The sequence below is a fragment of the Vulpes lagopus genome, chromosome 11, assembly GCF_018345385.1.
Source record: "Vulpes lagopus strain Blue_001 chromosome 11, ASM1834538v1, whole genome shotgun sequence".
NCBI lineage: Eukaryota > Metazoa > Chordata > Mammalia > Carnivora > Canidae > Vulpes > Vulpes lagopus.
Window position 1 is genome coordinate 98043688 of NC_054834.1, and position 20124 is coordinate 98063811.

Below are 20124 nucleotides of genomic sequence, written 5' to 3' on the forward strand. Positions count from 1 at the left end.
GGGGTAGGGATCATTGGGGCCCTCTTAGAAGCAGCCCACCACCTAATGACATCAAGTATCTATGACTTTTATTGGTGAGGATACCTCAAGTGCTGCTAATACTGTTGCTGTCTGTGGGCTACATTCACAATCGAAGGGAATGCAAAACTTTGGTTAGAGGTTGATAAAAATAAAGATGCATTATTTTTCCCACTCACCTCACAGACTAGGTTAAAAACTCCTGTGTTAAAGGATGAAGCCTATCTTGAACCATCTAAAAATCAGTTTGATGCTCTGCAGATGAGCACAAGGATTCCTCACACACCCCTGGAATCCAGTATGTGTGGGCATTTACTGTGTTTGAAAAAGATTCCATTTTTGTTTGTTTGTTTTTAAACCATGAGGTACTGTTAGTCCAGCTCAGGAATAAATTGACTTTAAAAACCGTTTCCACAGCTGCAAAAGGCAAGTGTTTGGCACCAATAAATTAGGATTAGTGGAGCTTGGTTCACATAATGAACCTTTCACCTCCTCTGGGCAGGTGGTCACCAAATGATCTATGGGAACAAACAAGCTATGTTTTAAAGTAATAACCATTTTTCTAATGATAGGTAGGACTGAGTAGAAGGCTAGTAGAGGGAGAGGCTGTGTTCCTGCAAAATTCAATCTTCTTAAGCTTGGGGTCCTCAGAAAACATGAATCAAAATTATGTCTCCAGTGCCATTTTCTTGACCTCTGCTTATTATTACCTTTCGATTCATAACCACTGTAGGGATTTTCCTTCTAGGTAGTGAAGAATAGCCTGGGGTGCTATCAAGAGGCCCATATTGGAGAACCAGTGACCACAGGACTCAATTACAGGTTTAAATTTTGCCTTCTTGTACCCCAAATAAAATTCGGCATCACCTACTCAATGAAATGCCTTCAGTGTTCCATTTTATTGAGGGTGGGACAGGGGTTATATTCAAAATATTTAACAACCCATAAGGCATTGTCACTAACCAACTGGAAAGATGTCTCACAGTCTTGGAGCATAGGAGTCTTCCCTATGCTGTGCTAGACACTAGTTATTAGTTGTTGAATAACAAGATAGGTCCTGGGGTCTGGAGGTACACAAAAGTGTCAAGTGTCTGAGGCTGGTGATTCACCAACTGATGTTGAAACTTCTCAATATTTTAGTAACCAGCATGGTTGTACCAGTGCAAGCAGCCTGGATATGAACCACTGAGGTGGGAGTTGCTCCTCCCCAGGGCCCCGGTGGAGCGTTACTGTGTGGCAGCTGACTCTGTCACCCTTTAGCACTCCAGGTGGCTCGTACTGTGGGTACAGAGCCCAGCCCTCCTCTCTGAGCCTGGAGCTGAGGTCTTGGAGGCTCCTGGAATCCCCTACTCAGGTCTCCTCAAGGCTGGCTCTAGTCTCCTGACTCTCAGGCCCAGCTGGCACCAACGGCCTCTTATGAAAGACAGTGTTGGGTGTTTCCCTGTGGGTTTGACGGAGAGGCATGTTCTCTGTCCATCTGTGTCATACCACCCAAGAAGCCACACCACTGTATGGGGTACAGGACAAAAAAAAGAGACTTTTTTCCATGTACACTCTCATTTCAACTACCTGGAATTCCTGAAAGGAGCCCCATGTTTTAGGTGTATCCAAAAGAGGTCATTCTGCATTGTCTCTTGGTCTGTATTATTTGGCTAAAATGCTCTGGTTGGTTTTACTTTGCCCCATGTTTCTGGAGAGTAGATCTGGGGAGGATTTGGATACAGACAGTCCTGAGTCTAAATTCTGGTTCTGTGAGCTGTGGACTAGTCATTTCACCTCTCTGAGGCAATGTCCATCTCATACAGCTCCGGCCTCACAGGCTAGTCAGGGGACAAATGAGACAAAGACATGTTTGACCGATGTTCTTAAACACTGAGCACAAGATCGAGAATAAAAACCTTTTAGTCTCTGTTTGGGGTAGGAACGGCCAGCGTTATTCCAGTGTGCCAGTGTAGGTATTTTCAAAATAGACCCTTTTTGTTCTCTCAAGCTGACTAAAAAGCACACAGAGAGTGAATTTAGAGGTCAAAATGTAAGCTCTGCACAGACTTAGAGCCACCTCCTAAAAACTCAGAATCCTCCCTACTGAATGAAGATAGCATACCTCCTTCCCCCAGAAAAGAGCTAGCATAGATTCATTCATTCATTCATATTTATTTTTAAGGTTACTTATTTATTTATTTTAGAGAGAGAAAGAGAAAGAGAGCACATGCAGGGGGCAGGATAGAGGGAGAGGTAGAAGCAGGCTCCCCACTGAGCAAAGAGCCCAACAGGGGCTCCAACCCAGGACCCCGAGATCATGACCCGAGCTGAAGGCAGACGCTTAACCGCCTGAGCTACCCAGGCTAACTGCTGATATCTGTCTCAATTACAATTAACGTAGTTTCAGTTATCAGGATAATATTCACATAAATATTAAAAGATGAAAACACCATGATATTTTCTCCAATAGCCTTGGCACATATGCAAAGAAAGGCTTGATTTGTTTGGACAGTGAGCATTTGGAAAAATAAACCTCATTTTTGCCCACCTTGCTAACTTTTTTTTTTCCTTCAAAATAATTGTGGAATCACTGTGGCTTAAGCAGCTAAAATCCTACAACAAAAATCCTGACACTTCCACGCATGTTCACCTGGGTGAACCCAGGTGAACATTCTCTCGTTTCAGTCCCAGAAATCCTATGCAGAGTCCCACTCTGTGTTTTCGACAGGAGTTTCAGAAGCTACGGATGCACTGAGGAGTAATCTGAAACCATTAAGACTATTAAGAAAGACAAATTCTTCTAGGACTCTAACCCCTACGCTTAGACATCATATCCAACTGCCTACTTCACATCTGCACCTGATGTCTGTCTATAGACAGCTCGGACCCAACAAATCCCAAGCTAAACCCTGGATATCCCCCCACCTCCCCAATCCACCTGCTTGACTGAGAGCCTGCCAGCCAGATGCCATTTTCCTTCTCCCTTTGCTTCTTTGGGGTCTTCCTGGACTCCTCTCTAATGCTCATTATTGTTCAATCCCAGAGTTATCCTTGTGGTTCTATCTTCAAAATAATCAGACTCGGGGATCTCTGGTTGGCTCAGCAGTTTAGCGCCTGCCTTTGGCCCAGGGTGTGATCCTGGAGTCCTGGGATCGAGTCCCATGTTGGGCTCCCTGCATGGAGCCTGCTTCTCTCTCTGCCTGTGTATCTGCCCCAACCCCCCACCCCGGGTCTCTCATAAATAAATAAATAAAATCTAAAAAAAAAACCCAAAAACCAGATTCTAATTGCTCCTCACCACAGCCTGTGTCGAAGGCCCCACCCCGGTCAAAGGCACCATCGGCTCTCACAGGAGGCCCACAGCAGCTCGAGCTGCTCCCACTTAGCCTGAGTCTGGCCCCTGTAGATGGTGCCCCACAGGGGCTCCTACATTCAGATGGGCTCACAGTGCTCACTAATTAGCTATTTGGACAAAGACAAACCACCTCTCACCTTTCGGGACCTCAGCCTCCAAACCTAAAAATGGGAAGACTGGGCTCTTGAAGGTCCTTTCCACTGGGAAAAACCTAGGCTTCTATTTCTTACCTACCCCTTTAAGTTTTAAATAACGGCAACAGCATCTGAAAGCCTCTTTCCCTTAAACTTCTCCCAGGCCAGATGTTCCTGGCACCGAATTAGGAGGAAAAAAGAAATAGTTTTTGAATAACCCAACATTTTTGTCTTTCAGAGCAAATTATCCCCTGGCCTTCTCAATTCCTTCTCCCCTCCTGCTCCCTCTTTCTGAATCCTTAAAGAGAAGATTTTAAAAAAGTAAACCGTGGACTCTTCCTGAGTGGTCAGGATTTATCCTGTAGCAACGTTACTTTTTTTTTTTCTTTCCCCAGTTATTATTCCTCTATAAAACCTCTCCAACATTATTTCTCTGGCAACTGTGCTCAGCAGTCTTGATTTGTCCCTGTTTTGCAGGACGGTTACTGAACGCTCTGGGGAAGAGGAACAAAAAGCCAAGAGCCAGGGCTGTAGGAGGAAGGGTCATGCACGCAGGTAAGCAGAGGCCTGGCCCTCAGGGTGACGGGCACAGACTGGCCGGAGGAGAGAAAGAGCAAAGGCCCATGTGGCTGGTGTTCTGAGAGGCTTTAGGCCAAGCCCTGGTGGCAGTTCCTCAGGAATGTTCACTTAGTTAGCTGACTGACGCAACGGGGCCTTTCCTGGGAAGCCACACCGCAGTGAGGAGGCAGAGTGGAACCCGGGTTCCCCTCCCCGAGCAGCTCCCCGTGTAGCCTTCTGTGCAGCAAGCTGGTGGGGACTGAGCAGCCCCTCCGCAGGTCCTACACCCAGGCTTCAGGACTCAGGGTCATGCTGCAGGTCTTTCAAGCCTTTGAGGAAGACCCAACCTGTCAACAGCTGGCCTGGGAATCAAAGAAGAGGCCCCGAACCACCATTTACTAAATCAATGATTTGTTGAAAGAGTAGCACTTCGTTAGCAAGCCCTCCCAATGAATCTATAGGCGTAACACATGCACAACCTCCTCGCCTAGAGTTAGCTGCACATTCCAAAAAATTGTAGGTTCCAAGATATCATCTAATGACTCAGCTGAGGAAAACATATGCCTGAAAGAATTTTTACCCTATTTAAAGAAATTACAGATATATATATATGCATGGGCACACGTAAACATGTATCCGATTACAAAAAACAAAAAAACCCACCTCTTTGTTTTTAAGCCATGCTAGGATTACAAAATAATACAATGTGTGAGCTTAAAATATGACATATTATTAAAATCCAGACACAAACAAAAGTAGAAAGGAAGCCTAATTCGTACCAGAAAGTATCAAAACAGACCAGACTCTGCTAAGTATCTAGCTAGTTACTGTCAAAGCCATAACTTCTAATTAGTATTGAGAAATTACAGTGTTAGTGATGTATGAATACCTCCTAGTGGGATTGGCATAGTCATGTAAGCCAGGAATAGGCGCCTCATCAATTGTGTTGGTTGTACCATATAAGGTTCCATTCAAGGACTCATCTTTTCCCAGCTTGCTATGTTTGAGGAAAAGCCTTCTCTGTCCTTCCATAAACTATTTAAATAAATGCAACTGTTCTTGTCATTTTCTTGTGTTCATGCCTTTTTAGTGGGAAGAGAGACACTAAGAAGCTCTTTGGGGGAAACAGCACCAAATTGCTAACTGATGAAGAAAATGGAGGGAAATTGAAAGGACAGAGTGAGGGGTGCCTGGGTGACTCAGTTGGTTGAGCGACCACTCATGGTTTCTGCTCAGGTCATGGTCTTGGAGTCGTGAGATCGAGGCCCCTCCCTTCCCTCTCTCAGGCTCTGCACTTAGGGTGAAGTCTGCTTGAGATTCTCTCCCCCCTCTTCCCTCTCTGCTCATCTCCCCTGCTCAAGCACACTCTCAAATAAATAAAAATCTTTAAAAGGGAGGGGGCAGAGTGAAAAATCAATCAGAAGTGTCAGAGTCGGGATCCCTGGGTGGCGCAGCGGTTTGGCACCTGCCTTTGGCCCAGGGCACGATCCTGGAGACCCGGGATCGAATCCCATGTCGGGCTCCCGGTGCATGGAGCCTGCTTCTCCCTCTGCCTGTGTCTCTGCCTCTCTCTCTCTCTGTGTGTGACTATCATAAATAAATAAAAATTTTAAAAAAAGAAGTGTCAGAGTATACATAAGCATTAATGATATTTTATTTAGAAGACAGCACCTCCAGCCAAAGAACCACACAGCAATGTGTCAGGCTGTCCATCACATCTTCCCTACCATTTCCTTCCAGAAAATCTGTAATCTAAATAAACAGCATGACCATGCCTCCAGAATAGTCTTACTGCTCTGGCTCCTTTTCCAGGACAACAGCCCAAGTCCTCTTTGGGTCCTCTACTCAGAAGAAAAATACAACATTTTGTTTGAGGCATTCATGAAGGAAAATGATAATGATCTTGTAATCTTAGGTATCTTCAAGTCTGTGGGTTTGGAGGGAGGGTGATATAAGAAGACATAATTACTGGATGATTCTCAGAAAGTGTGTTTATTCCTGCATGAAATCTGGTTTTAGTCATCAGAATTGAGGAGAAGGCTTTTTCCTGGAGATTATGTAGCCAAAAAATATAAATCATGGAGGGAAATAAACAGCACTACCCCATGCTATCTCTTCTCTTCCCTTTCTTTTCCTTGCCTTCGTCCTTGTCAGCTCTTAAAAACTGAACTGCTTATCAGTTGAAAATGACTGAGATTTTGCAAAGCATTTCAGAATCAAGATAAAAGTCACATTGTTGAAAAAGATCATATTATTGAAACTCCTGGTCTCTTCCAAGGGTGTACACCACAGGAGGCAACTGGCTCATAGCAGATGAGGTGGACATTAGAACCTGCACGTACAATACTTTAAAAATCTATGGTTCCCCAATAGCTATATTATATAAAGAACTCCTACAGCTCAACAACAAAAACTAAATAACCTCATTAAAAATGGGTAAGGGATTTGAACAAACATTTCTCCAATGAAGATATACAATGGTCAGAAGCATATAAAGAGATGTCCCACATCACTAATTGTTTGGAAAATGCAAAACTATGAGATATCATCTTACACCCACTAGGATGGCTGCTGTGAAAAAACAAACAAACCAGAAAATAACAAGTATTGACTAGGATGTGGAGAAAGCGGAATCTCCGTGCACTGTTGGTGGGAATGTAAAATGGCATAGCTGCTATGGAAAACAGTAAGGCAATTTATCAAAAACTTTAAAACAGAATTACCATATCATCCCTCTATACCACTTGTGGGTGTATACAAAAAAACTGAAAAGCAGGGTTTCAAAGAGATTGCTGCATATCTAATTCACAGCAGCATGGTTCACAACAGCCAATGGTGGAGGCAACCCAAATGTCAACTATGGATGAATGGATAAAGGAAATGTGGTATATCCATATAACAGGATATTTGTCTCCAAAAGGAAGGAAATTCTGACACACGTTACAACACGCGTGAACCTTGAGGACAGGATGCTAAGAGAAATAAAGCAGTCCCAAGAAGACAAATACTGTATGATTCCACTTATACAAGATACTTAGAGTTTCTGAGTTCAAACTCAGAAACAGAAAAGTAGAATGATGGTTGCCAGGGGCTAGGGGAGGGGAGGGAAATAGGGCGGAGTTGCCTAATGGGTACAGAGTTCCCATCTACTAAACTACATACACGCTTAATGATTATGATGGCAAATTTTATGTCTATTTTGACACAATTAAAAACAAACGATAACCCGTGGCTCGCAGTACTTCCCTGTAGGATGGTGATGACAACAGTAATACCTTCCACACACCCAGAAACATCTCTCTGATGGCCCAGAGGACTGGGCTGCCAGACTCGGTGATGACAACTCAAGAAGATGACCAATGATGAACTCAACGGTAAAAGCTACACTCATCCAAGTTTCATTTTTTATTTTCTTTTTTCCCTACTAACGTGAATGTTTTGTATATCTCAGCACATCAACCTCTGGAAGCCCAGACAACCCCAATATCTATCCGAGGATGCTACCTCGGAAGTGTCACTTTGCTACCTGGGATTCTGGGGACAGGAGGCTTGCCTAGATGTTGGGGCCCAGGAGAAGAGGACTATGCAAAATCAGCCTCCTTCCTTTTACTTAGAGAATTCAGGCACATGCCCTCACAGTCCTCCTTCTCCATAAAATTCACAATTTTCTCTCTAAAGAAAAGATGACCACTTACCTCTCTTTGCTCTTGACCTTCAAAGTGAACTCAGCGCAACTTGGCAGTGATTCTTATCTAAAAATTTTGAGCTAGTTTAATATTCCAGGTGCCCTCGACCATCCAACATGATTGACCACCCGGTATCATTCCACATCTTTTATTCCCCCCCCAGATCTGCTTCCAGGTTTAGGACTCACCACAAAATAACGGCACTTTATAAACCTTTTCTTGTATCTCAAACACAAAGGAATGCAGTGAATGTGAAAAGCTGGAGAAAGAGGTGAGAAATGGCTAGGGGGAGAACAGATGCACCCAGAATAAATGGAAACAGCTTTTGAAAGGATGCGTTAATAAAAGAGACATCGGGTCCATCTGGAAAGTATTGTAACAAAATAAAAAGCCCCTTTTCTACTATGTGCAGCAGGTTACAAAACTCCCTGAACAACAAAGCTCTAGGACCAACTAGAAAAGCAAAACAAAACCGAAAGAAGTGCTCCTTCTAGGGATGTCCAGCCACCACGAAATCGTGAGCCTCTTTCTGGTGTCAGGGGCGCTCCCAAGTGCCATGTGCAAGAGACTTTCCCACTGTGGTTCCCCAGCATGTGTGTGTGTGTGTGTGTGTGTGTGTGTGTCCCCCAGGCACTGATTTGTGCAAAGGGCTCCAAACACCAATAAAGTCCAGCCTCCCCTCCACCACTAGCCCTGGTGGAAATGCAGCTGCCCCTCTCAGAGCCAGGGCAGGGTTTCTGAAACCACTGGGGCTGAGATCTCCGACTTGGAATCCATCCTTACTCTGTCAACTTCCCCTCCGTTTTCTTGCACAACATGGTCGTAAAAAATGAAAAAAATGTGGCCATCTGAGGATATCGTCAACAATGATCTTTCTCTTCCATCACTGCCCTGGTGATTTGGCCTTCCTGGGGTAGAAACAACACGTGACCCCACTGACCTCTCGCCCCCTTGCCGTTTGCTCGGTGCAGACGCTTTGGACAACACTGGGCTGGCACACTGGCCGGACCGAGAAGCCCCCCAGCCCAACCCCTCTTCATTACTCTCCCCACCACCTCTGTCAACACGGGCACACAGCCACAGAAGAACTCTATCTAGAATGTTTTCAAAAACATGCAGGAAAAGGCGGAGGAACCTCTCTGACTACCTGTTCTAGTGCTCCAGAACAGTCCAAGGATGTAGAAACTCCCCCTGCCCCCCTTGAACTCCTATTTGAGACATTCTTCTTTTTCCTACAGGTCTGAAGGGAGCAGGCCGTTGTGCAAAAAGCCTTTTTTGTTGAGTTGAAGTTCTTCATTAAGGTGTCCCTCGCTGGCCATTAGATGAATTACCCTTGGAGCACTTGGCTCTAATTTCCAAGGCTTTAACCATCCCTCTTGGTCCTGCTCTAGACTCTTCAAACCTTCCTTCCGACAGGAAGCACGGGCTGGAGGCACAAGGCTCCAGTGCGGGTCCCGCCACATGGCTCCTTCAGGCCCTGCCCAGCTGGGGGTGCGTTTTGTGGTGTGTGTGTGTGTGGGGGGGGACTTCCTCCTCTCACATTCAAGCTGCCCCCCACCCCTTCTTCTCTACTCCCACTTTATGTTCATAAAAGAAGGCAAGGGGGGTGGGGAGGAAGGGAAGGAAGAAAGGGAGAGGGCAGAAAAAGAATACAAAAGGGAACTAAGAATTTATAGAAATATGAGAAATTGCTTTAACAGGAAATACAAGCCAGAAGATTCGTTCCACCAGATGAAAAGTAGACAAAAACAACACACGGTTGCGTTGGGGCTCGCGGCCCGTTCCCACCGCCACCCGGATCTCAGGACCCTCTCCCGCCCTCTGACCGCCCCGCAACCCCCGCGAACGCAAGCTGGTGTGTCCTGTTCGGATCTGTGCTAACCGGTAGACACGAGGACAGGCGAAGCTGAATTCCATGAAATACTATTTTGCGGGAGGTTTGGGTTTTTGTTTTTTTTTTTTTAAAGGCAAAAGAGGGAAGCAAGAGATTCTGAGAATTTCATTTTCACAATAATGGCTCGAGCTTTGTTCCCCTAACCGAGCGTAGTTCCCAGCTGTGCCCGGGCTCCTGCATCCAAAGCCAGAGCCAGTTTCTCCACATTATATAGATCAAAAAAAAAAAAAAAAAAAAAAAAAGCCAGTTCAAGGAGAAGGAGCCAGTTAGGTACTTCAGAGCGGCTGTGAAATTTGTTTCGGGGTCGGGGGAGAAGAAAGCACTGACCTGTGTTGTTTTAATCCGCCGAAGGGCCAAGTTCTCGAGTTCCCCTGCACCCTTCTAGAAGGCTTCCTGTAAATGTCGCATGTGACATTACACTTCCTCAGTGCACCGTCTCTGACGGCCTCTCTCAGGGCCAGAGGCATGTGATAAGGTCCTCCGGCCGCCTGCTTCACGCAGGGGTGGCCCTGCTTCTAAAGGCATCTTTGTCACCCCCTGGGGGTCCCCCAACTAGTTTTAGGCACCCCTAGGACACAGGGAAAGAGGCCACGAGCCTGGGAGAAAGGCAGGGGAGAATAATGTCTGGACTCCTGCGTGTGGAACCCCACAGGGGTGGAGGGTGAGGGACCCTGCAGCCCCGGGGTCACCCGTCGAGGGTGGCAGCTTCCTCCCAGCGCAGCCCTGGGTGCTCGGGCCCTGGCACCGCCACGCAGGGGGTCCCCAGGCGGTCCCCAGGCTGGCACCCGGGGCCTCCTTAGCTCCCACGTGTGGATCCCGCAGTGACGAGAGCCACTCGCCCCGAATTCCCCGGCCCGTCTCAAGTTCACATGCAGGCTGCTGGGTTCCGTGTCAGACGGTGGGGCCTACTTCTTGGTTCAGCCAGCGAAGCCACGGCACGCTCTGCCTTCCAGGCTAAATACACTGGCAGCTACCCCCATCCCACCCCCCGGTGGTCTCCAACACAGCCAGGTGTCGGCTTTTGTGCGGGATGGTGCAGGGTTTGTGTAGGCATGTGAGCCCTTGGGTGGGGCCTGGCCGCGGGCTGGGCAAGGGCACCGGCAGGGCCCTGGGGTGCGTGTCCCCCTGCGCCCAGCAGCGGGGAGACGGGAAGAGCTGAGGCAGGGTGTGCTCCCTACTCTCCTGTGGTCAGGCCTTCTTCTCTGCTTTCACGATTCCTCTAGTTCTCAGCAGGGCCGCACAGACGGAATCTGTGGATGTCGGAAGTGGCGTGTGGGAGGAAAACCATGTCCTGAACAGAGGGGAACATTCTGCAATTTGTACAACCTGACTCAGTGCAGAAACCTCAGCGTCCTCTCTACTCGGCTACCCTAGCATAATTCTTTTCTTAAAAATGCTCTTAAAGGGATTTTTGTTTTGTTTTTCAGAAAGGTAATTGTAGACCACCTCACTGTTCCAAGTCTTGAAAATATTACCCTATAATTCCCCCATGAAGTTTTCCATGCGAGGACACTGAGCAAGGGAACGAGTCCTGAGATCAGGACTCTGGACAACAGTGAAGCTCTGAAGTCTCACCACATGATTGCCTTTCTGGCTCCGAAAACATGCGTAACTGTTTCACCAGTCTGACAGCTGATGGATGGTTTTCTGATTGAACTGGACAGCTGGATTAGCCAGTTGAGTCAAGGTGGCGGTGGCTATAAGCATGACATTGGCTTTAAAACAGGAATAATGGTAAAATTTTGCTATCTTGGAAAACCAAAATACTACGCTGATGATGAATAATAATGACTCCATTTGAATGTATTTAGAAGTGTCACAATTGGGGTTAAACTGCCAGTTTCATTTTTCAACTACGCAGTGACATATGTTCAAACTTAAGCCACGTTCTGTGTGGAATTTTTACAGGTCTTAACAAAATGCTTTGTCATTTTCCTTTCAAATCCGTAACTGGGCCTGTCTGTGAAATTGTTTTTCCCATTTGTTTTGGCATTTAAAGAATTTTAACAGACTTTACTTTTTAGAACAGGTGTGCATTTACAGAAAAATCCAGAAGAGATTACAGAGTTCCGACCCATCTGCACCCAGTCTCCCCACTATTAAAATCTTATATTTAGGATGATATATAAGTAACAATTAATAAGCCAATACTGATACACTGTTACTAACTGAAGTCCACAGTTTATTTGGATTTTGTTAGTTTTTTCTCTAAGGTCCTTTTTCTGTTCCAGGATCCCATCCAGGACATCACATTATATTTACTCATAAAGTCTCATTAGGCTCCTCTTGGTTGAGACATTTTTTTAGACTTTATTTTTGATAACTATGACAGTTTTGAGGAGTACTATTATTTTTGTAGAATGTCCCACAATTGGGATTTATCTGATGGTTTTTCTCATAAGACTGGAGTTACAGGTTATTTGTCAGGTTTCTCCTCCTTTCTTACTGTCTACTCTGGAAGGAAAATCTCGAGGGTGGAGTATCTATTCAAATTATTTGGAATTCTTCTGCATGGAAGATTTATCTCTTCTCCCCGTTTATTACTTTATTCAATCATTTATTTATATCCATATAGCCTTATAGATATTTATTGTATACTCTGGGTTACACTTTAACAGTACCTGACTTATTTTGCTGTTCAAAGTGCTCCATTTTTGACTACTGGGAGTACTCTCACTTGGTTCCTCTGCTCCTTTGACATATTCCTATTAATATTTTTTGAATTTTGTTTTTGAGGCCTTCTTTATTTCCCAGCATCACAAGATGCTCTAGGCTCATCATGTATCATACCTCTCCAACTGTCTACGATTTTTTTTTCCCATCTTGACAAGAGAATGAAAGAAGATAAATCTACGGGCCTGAAAAACATTATTTTCTTCCAATTTTCACTAGTTCTGCCTCATGTATTCGTAAAAATCTTTTTAAAAAATTGCTTTCATAAAATTAGTCTTAGCCTCTACTAGCAAGAAAACGCCGAAACACCAACTGAGTGAAATTCTACATTTCCTTAATCCCAAAATGCATGTTTGGTTGGTTGTATTTTTCTCCTTTATATTTTAACATTCCTGGAATCAGAATGTACATTTAGTATCATGTCTTCTCCCCACCCCTTTCCTGTCATTAATTTGATGGTGCACCTTACAGTTGACAGTGTCTTGGGAGTGGAGAAGTAGAGCCATCAATCAGTTCTTGTTTGGACCACAGACATCATTTAACTACTTTCACTGATTTTTTTCCCCCCACTGAACAAATATTTTGATTAAGTGAATTGATATGCAGTATCTACAGACATTAAAAAAAAAAAAACACCCAGGATCCTTACCTACTCCTGGATACATTCTAACATTACCTCAAACCACAAATTCTCTTCAAGTCCTAAATATAGACAAAAGGGGAGGGGTTGTTCAATTCTCTCCATTTTTTTTTTTTTCTGGGTTTACTCTCTGACTCCTTTTATGTTTACTGTGTCCCTTTTTTCAAGATGTCCTGAATCCATCATCATTTCTGAGGAGCCCAGCACTGATGCTGAAGGGTTGTGAGGATGAGGTTTCACTCATGTTGATCAGGAGTAATGAATGGGTGCTCACTCCTCAGAGGCAGGTCAGGAAGGACCTGGTGATTTTGCCTTTCCTACTCAGGGAGGCCAACTGACTGCAGAATGGCAGAGCTGACCACTTTCTCTGTGGTCAGGATCTTCTCTCCAGCTCATGAACCACTACTGCTTCGGCAGCATCATGCTTTACAGATTTTTTTCTTTTACTGGATAGATACCAGTTCAACCATTCACCACGGGTGTATCTCACAAATAGTCACAGAAAAAGTGCCCAGTCTTTTCATCTGGGTGGGCACAACTTGGTTTTCTAAACACTATTTTCTGTCCCACAGACATTAATCAAGATGTATTAAGATACTGATAGTGCCCCAATGATCTCAGCAACATCCAGATGAAACTGGAAGAGATGCCACACTGACTTTTTTAGGCAGCCACTGACTAAGCCCTTGCCACCTGCCACTTTACAGATCCCCGCTCTACAGAAAAGCTAACCAAGTGGGAGAGACTAAATAATCTGTCCAGAGACTCTTGATAAATTTGAAGCCAAAATGCAAATTCAGATCTGCCCAATGCCAGTGGCTCAGGGACTAATGCTATTCTTGATGCAGACAGATGTACCTCATAAATGGGCACTTTGCTGAACACAGCTCTGTTCCCCAATTATTTTCTGCACATGCTTTCACCTTGACCAAAACTAAGTGGCAATGAGGGCAGGGACAGTGTCTTCTATCTCATTAACTCAGCTTTCCAGCCTCACCCCAGCAGCTTTCCTGTTAACCCTGTACTTTTGCCATACTGCCAATCTATTTTATTTTCTAATTTATTAGAAAATTCAAACTTTTTAAAAAAGATCAGTTTATTTGGGAGAGAGCTCGAGAGAGATGACGAGTGGGGAGAGGGGCAGAGGGAGAGAGTCTTCAAGCAGACTCCTTGCTCGGCAAGGAGCGTGATGTGGGGCTCAATTTCTTGACCCATGAGATCACGACTGAAGCCGAAACCAAGAGTCAGATGCTTAACCGATTGAGTCACCAGGTGTCCCAGAAAATTTAGACTTTTTCTAATAAAGGTAAATAATTTCCCTTCACTCTTTTCCTCCTCCTACTTTGCTTTACTTTATTTTTCACTCATCGGCTTCTTAAAATAGAACCCTATAAGATCTGCTGGGTGGCTCACTGGTTGAGCATCTGCCTTTGGCTCAGGTCATGATCCTGGGGTCCTGGGATTGAGTCCCACAGCAGGATCCCCTGCAGGGAATCTGATTCTCCCTCTGCCTCTCTCTCTGTGTTTCTCATGAATAAATAAAATATTTTAAAAAGAAAACAAGCCTGTTGATTTTCAGTCCTTTTAAATAAAACCCTTAACTTTTAATCTAAGTATAGTTTTAATCTTACCTCTCACACATTTAAATGCATCGCATTCTTTTTTCTTCTCTAGTAGGCTACATACCCAGCATAGAGCCTGACATGGGGCTTGAACTCATGACCCTGAAATCAAGACCTGAGCTGAGATCAAGAGTCGGACACTTAACTGACTGAGCCAACTAGGCACCCTGATGCATCATACTCTTACTGTTAATTTTAGAATAGTCTATAATTTCAGTAGTTATATCCTTTTAGACCCAAGAATTCGTTAAAAGGATCATATTTTAGTTTCCAAGTACTTGGATAGAGGGAGAGGCAGGAAGCATCTTGTGTTAATTTTCAATGCTATGTTATTGTTACATGTGGCTAGTATGTCTACTTTTTGGTTAATTAAAAAGTTTCTTTGTGGTGTGTAATTCATCAATTTTTATAAATGGTTGATGTTCTCTTAAAAATTTCTTTGTATTTCCAAAAAAAAAAAAAGTAGGAAAAAAAACCCATTGGATGTGGAAATTTAAAAAAAAATTGTATGTATTTTCTATTTGTTGGGTTAGGGCAATAATGATAATGATGTTATTAAAGTCTTCTGTTCCTGGGGTATCTGGGTGGCTCAGTTGGTTAAGTGTCCAACTCTTGATTTCAGCTCAGGTCACAATCTCAGGGTCATGAGATCCAGCCTCCTGTCAGGCTCTCTGTTGGGCATACTTAAGATTCTTTCTCTCTCTCCCTCACCCTCTGCCCTTTCCCCAGCCTGCTTGTGTATGTGTGCTTATGTTCTCTCTCTCTTAAAAAAAAAAAAAAAAAAAGTCTTCTGTTCCTATGTATTTTTGCCTATGTGACTAAATTCTAAAAGCATTTTGTTAGTCTCCATTACGATTATGGAAACTGTGTTTTGAAATTTTTATCTACTTATATTTTTATTTGTATTTTTTAACAGATTTTGTTTTATCTCAGTGCTACGATGTTCAGTGCCTAAAGGTTCATTATTACTGGCTCTTTTTTGTCTTGTTTAATAGTTCTTTTTGTATTTAATCTTACAAGTTTTTTAAAAGGTGTATTTATTTTTAAAAGATTTTATTTATTTATTTATGAGAGACACACACACACAGAGAGAGAGAGAGAGAGAGAAGCAGAGACACAAGCAGAGCAAGAAGCAGGCTCCACACAGGGAGCCCGATGCAGGACTCGATCCAGGGTCTCCAGGACCACACCCTGTGCTTTGAGGGCTGTGCCAAACCACTGAGCCACCCGGGCTGCCCAAAAGGTGTATTTATTTTAGAGGGTGCTTGCATGAGCAATGGGAGGAGCAGAGGGAGAGGGAGAAAGAGAGAACATTAGAGAACTTCATAGTAGGACCCTGTTATTGGCAAGACCAGTCCCTTGTTTTAGAAACTTTCACGGTAGGTTCATGTTGATAATAATAAATTGTGTGTCTGGGAGGAAGATGACATTACACAGATATCAGAAACCCTTCTAAAAGAGGGTGCTGCTAGGTCTGCATTCACTTCCCTCCCACCCTTCCTATAAGAAGGACTAGCTAGTTGTAGCTCTTCCAAATCATGTGGGTAAATATGGGGTAGAGGCCAGCCAAGAACCCAGTGTCTGGGAGACAGTTAGGAACATCTCAGGGAATGCTTCTGCAAATGTAGGCCTCTGAGACATGCAGGCACTTTGGAGATCTGTAGAAGCACCTATAGAAGGGAGGCTGTCAGGGTGGGTTTCCAGCCTCCTTACTTCCAGTCACTGGACTTCATCATCAGCTAAGGAATCTGTTCTAGAATTAGGTAAGAGCTCAACAATAAGATCACAAGAATGTAAACAGATCCTCTCAAGAGATGAGGAATTCAAATGAGACTATAATGTTATTAGACACACTTAGAGGCTAGAATTCTCAGTTTCCTAAGGTCTAGTTAAAAAGCACAGTAATCAACAAGAATCTTTTTTTTTCCCTCTAAAAATAAGGCAGTTTCCACTTTAAAAATTATTATTATTATTATTATTATTATTTTAGTTTCCACTTTTTATTATTTTTTTTTTATTTTATTTTTTTTTATTTTTAGTTTCCACTTTTTAAAGCTTTGATATCGCTCTAGGGCTGATGAGGAAATCCAGACATAAAATATCTAAGCAGGTATTGTTTGTATTTGTGTATGTGTTCAAATGAAGGTTAACATTAAAATTCCACACTTAATTTTTCATAGAGAATCCCAGGACAGTGTGAAAGAGGGAATAGGGATAAAGGTGGAGCAAACTGTTTGAATATCTGCTGGCAACTCTCAATTAACTGGACTAAGATCCTGGTTTGGACCACAAAAAAGTAATAAAATATCTTTTAAAAATGCTTGTTATAACATATTCTTAAAAATTAATTTAGCTTCATAAACATTTTATGAGTTATGTATTATTTTTAATTGCTTTCATAATACTAAAGGAGAGACTACCCTTCCAAGAGTTGAAAGGATTTGTTCGAACAAGTTAAATAGGTGATAAAACTGGGATTTAAACCCATAGCTTAAAAAAAAATAAAAAATAAACCCATAGCTTATGACTGCAAGCCCAGTGTTGCTTCTAGTATCTACCAAAACGGTCTCCTTGTTGTTCAGTCTCCGAGAGAGACTCGACCCCATGCATGCCACATGTGTGTTGTTCAGGGAGGAACTGCAGTGAGGCACGCCCTTGGCTGTCAGTGCTTTACAATGTAGGTCAAACAATCCAGCCAGACCCCAGAGCAATTGTTTCTACACTGACCCTCGGGGACATGGGGAGCATTATGTCATGCCAAAGGCTTTCCTCATTAGCAATCATGCAAAAGGACATCATGCATCACGTTTCTGAGCCATTGGAGCAGCTAAAGGAAGATGAAAGGTCAAGAAAGTTCTCTTGCTGATACACCGCACTTTGGTATATTTGCTTATGCCATTGTAATGTAATCTAAGCCCGAATGATCAAGACCCCTGGCCAGCTGTCTTCAAAGCTAGAGCCCTACCTATTATAGTGATTCTTCTTTGGCACACTTCAGGGTCTGATGCCAAAAACTAAGCTGGCCCTTTCATCATCATGCAGTTGAATTGCAAATAACCCCCCACTCATCTTTGTTGTTGATCAAAACACTGAAAGGATCTGGCAAATTCCCTTCTTCATAAAAAGACTAGGGACACACAGAAAGCCTTGCCATTCACCAGGATGGATGTCAAGAAGCCTCATAGACAGAACTCCAGAGGTAGTTAACAGAACCAAGATACTCTCATGCTTTCATTGTTCCTTTGCTTTATGTTGGATAGAAGCTAGAGGAATACAAGGCAGTATAAACAATACAAAAGTGTACTAAGGGTGTTGGGAGAGATCATGAATGAGTATTATACAGATCTGTGGCTCTGATCCAGGATCTGTTGTTTTACACACACACACACACACACATACATCATGGGACACCTAATGAATTGCCTATTTACACAATCTTTCTATTCAGAGGCATCCCTCCCTTCTACAGTTAAGAACACACAGAACAGGGCAGACTTGGTAAACGAGCTCCTGTCACTCCTAAAAGGAGGGATTCTGGAATCAAACTACCTGGGTTCAAATCCCAGATCCATTACTTACTAGCTGCAGTGAATTATGCTTTTGCATCCCAGTTTTCTCATCTGTAACCTGGGGGGTAATTTAATGAGTATTGAATGTGATGCTGTACTCAAAGAGCTTAGCCAGTGCAGTGCATAAATGGTGGCTACTATTACTGTTGGTGAGTGAAGATTTTATTATTAGTAGATTCTATATTAGAATTTCTCATAAGGGAGTGCCTGGGTGGCTTAGTCGGTTCAGCATCTGAGTTCAGCTTGGGCCCTGGTCCCAGGGTCCTGGGATAGAGCCCCGTGTTCGGCTCCCTACTGACCAGGGACTCTGCTTCTCCCTCTCCCCCTGACCCCTCACCCACATGCTTGCACTCTCTCTTCCATGAATAAATAAAATCTTTAAAAAATTAAAGAATTTCTCATAAGGAATGCAATTGGAGTCAAGCAATGAGTTTTATTTCTGAGGGTGCTGTGAGGCAGGAAATAAAATACAGGATTCAGGAGCAGTGAAGCTACAGGTCATGCAGTCATCCTAGAGAGGCACAGTCTATACAGGAAGTAGAACAGAAAATCTCTATGATTACTTTGAGCCTGGACTCATGATGTAGCATTTATGCTTCTAAATTTGAAAGAGTTAGGGCGCCTGAGTGGCTCAGTGATTGAGCATCTGCCTTTGGCTCGGGGTGTGATCCTGGAGTCCGGGGATTTTTTTTTTTTTTTTTTTTTGAGTCCGGGGATTGAGTCCCACATGGGACTCCCTGCAGGGAGCCTGCTTCTCCCTCTGCCTGTGTCTCTGCCTCTCTCTGTGTGTCTCTCATGAATAAATAAAATCTTAAAAAAACATTTTTTTTTGAAAGAGTTGGATGTATTTGTGTCTGATCAAAAATAAGAGGGAAAATAGAACGTGAATTTTATCTCTGTAATTTTTAAAAAATGAGGTAAGTTTCATGGCCAGTGGAAAAGCTATGTGGATGAGAGACACAAAGAGAGGTTTCACAGCAGCTATGAGTGCAGGTAAAGGAACAGGTGTTTACATGGAATGTTGGAGAAGTTGTTTATGTGGTGTGAAGTGTAAAACCTGTAAGCTGTGCCTTTTAGAAAAACTTCAGTTAAAGAGAGATGTTATTCTTCAAGGCTTTCTGGCTTTCTGATGTTTTCTTTGACTGAAGCTCGAAGCAGAATTTGGACCAAGTGGGGTCTTGAGATTTATTCAGGTTACAATGAAGAGTGTTGGTAATATCCAGCTGAGCAACATCAAACTCAAACACATGTATTTATCATATATTTTCTGGATTATGATTTGGATTCTAAAATGCCTGCAGACACAGGCTGAATTACAGGATTCTGTAAAGGAGGTAAACTTTCAAAAGATAAACATCTCCCAAGATTTTATTAATTTCTTTAATTATTCACAGTCATTCTGAACAGGTAACACTACATATTGTATGTCAGTATCTATTATTTTCTTTGCCTTTGAGCAATTTCTAGAAATGAAGTTGGTGCTCTGGGAAGTACCTAATAGAAAACAAGATGCTATTTACTAAATTACCATTGCCTATCTCCTAATAATATACTTACTCATAGTGCTAAAAGCAATGTAATATCCACCAATTAACTTCCAAAGCAACATTTATAAACAAAAATGATCAAATCTCTCTGTATTTAATAACACAAGTGTGGATTGAAATATGTTTCCTTAACATATTATTTAAGCTGCATTTTAACCGTGGGGCACTGTGAATCATTAATAACATTAATGGAAGCATAGGCAAAACAGGAGTAAATGATATATTCCAAGGAGCTGACTTTTTAAAAACCAATTTTATTTCCCTTTTTACTGAAAAATTACCACCATAACTGTGATATTCCTCAATGTATGCTGAAATTCTTAGTGACTAGATTTTATCAGTGTGAAGCCTTTCTAAGCAAGAAGGATTCTGCAGGGGGAAGGGAGGTTGTGACGAGTAGTAAAACACTTAATGTACAACTAAATATATAAATTCAGCTTTAAAAA

General features: G+C 43.1%; 1 protein-coding gene across 3 annotated transcripts in view; it reads right to left on the bottom strand.

The window, feature by feature from the left end:
* WIPF1 (WAS/WASL interacting protein family member 1) overlaps nucleotides 1-20124 on the bottom strand; it is a 123685-nt gene that overhangs the window by 68909 nt on the left and 34652 nt on the right. Inside the window, exon 1 of one of the 3 annotated variants that reach the window (XM_041722796.1) lies at nucleotides 9955-10172. The exons of the other annotated variants lie outside the window; for them this stretch is intronic. The gene's annotated coding sequence lies outside the window, so the exon portion shown is untranslated. Of the gene's footprint in view, nucleotides 1-9954; nucleotides 10173-20124 lie in introns of those variants that run through there. 3 annotated transcript variants of the gene reach the window in all.